Source organism: Falco punctatus (assembly GCF_963210335.1).
Source record: "Falco punctatus genome assembly, chromosome: 5".
Classification (NCBI taxonomy): Eukaryota; Metazoa; Chordata; class Aves; order Falconiformes; family Falconidae; genus Falco; species Falco punctatus.
The window spans coordinates 42,397,137-42,398,039 of NC_137584.1; positions in this window are offsets into that span (position 1 = coordinate 42,397,137).

Below are 903 nucleotides of genomic sequence, written 5' to 3' on the forward strand. Positions count from 1 at the left end.
TGTCTGATAAAGAAACTGTAAAAATCACAGGGCTCATGCAACTCTCTGACCCTGCAGCTGGAAGTTATGAAAGTCACAGCGCTGTGAACTGTAGCTAAGCATTGAGAGACTGCACAGCTGTAACGGAGAAAGAAAATACTAAATGGCAAAGTCCTTTACAAGAAGGATTGTACTTGAACATTTTGGAGTTTACTCTTAAACATAGCTGTACTTTTTAGTATCCTATGTTTTTCACATGCAGCTATAGCCCAGAGGTTGTTAGGGGAATTTATTCATCAGTTTCATGTCTTGTGCTAATTCGCTGCAATGGAGGGCAACATACACTACCTTGATTATTTAAGTAAGTTCAATACAGAGTTATTACAAAAATGGTAAATTGGATATGAGCACAGTGATAAGCTCATGTCTTGTTCATGTCTTGTTTAAGGATGGCTTGTTTCTTGCAAGAGTAAGAGCACTGAAAAGAGGCAGCTATGGGGTGGCTGATAAAAGTGAAGTTGTTCCATGTGGGTAGATACCAGCAATGGACAAGCATTGTTTCACATCCTTCTTGAGTCCCATTTCTCCACTTTCCCCAAAGTATGGGTGACCAGTATTTTCTTTCTGAAACACTCCTTTTTTCCTTTTTTTTGCTCTTTGGGTCATCTTCTCTGTTTCCGTATTGTACACCCTAGGTTTGTGCTACCTGTTACGACTTTCAGAATGGTGCAAAGCGCTGTTCAAGCCACTTCTCTGTCCTGCCTTACATTGAGTTTTCAGTGATGCTGCCCTTTACCATACTAGGAAAGAAAGATTTACCCATATTATGTCATCATTCATCCAATTATTCCAGAAATTAAATTAAATTATGATGTTACTCGACTAGGAGAAAAAGAATTTAACATGAAAGCTTGAAATAAATCA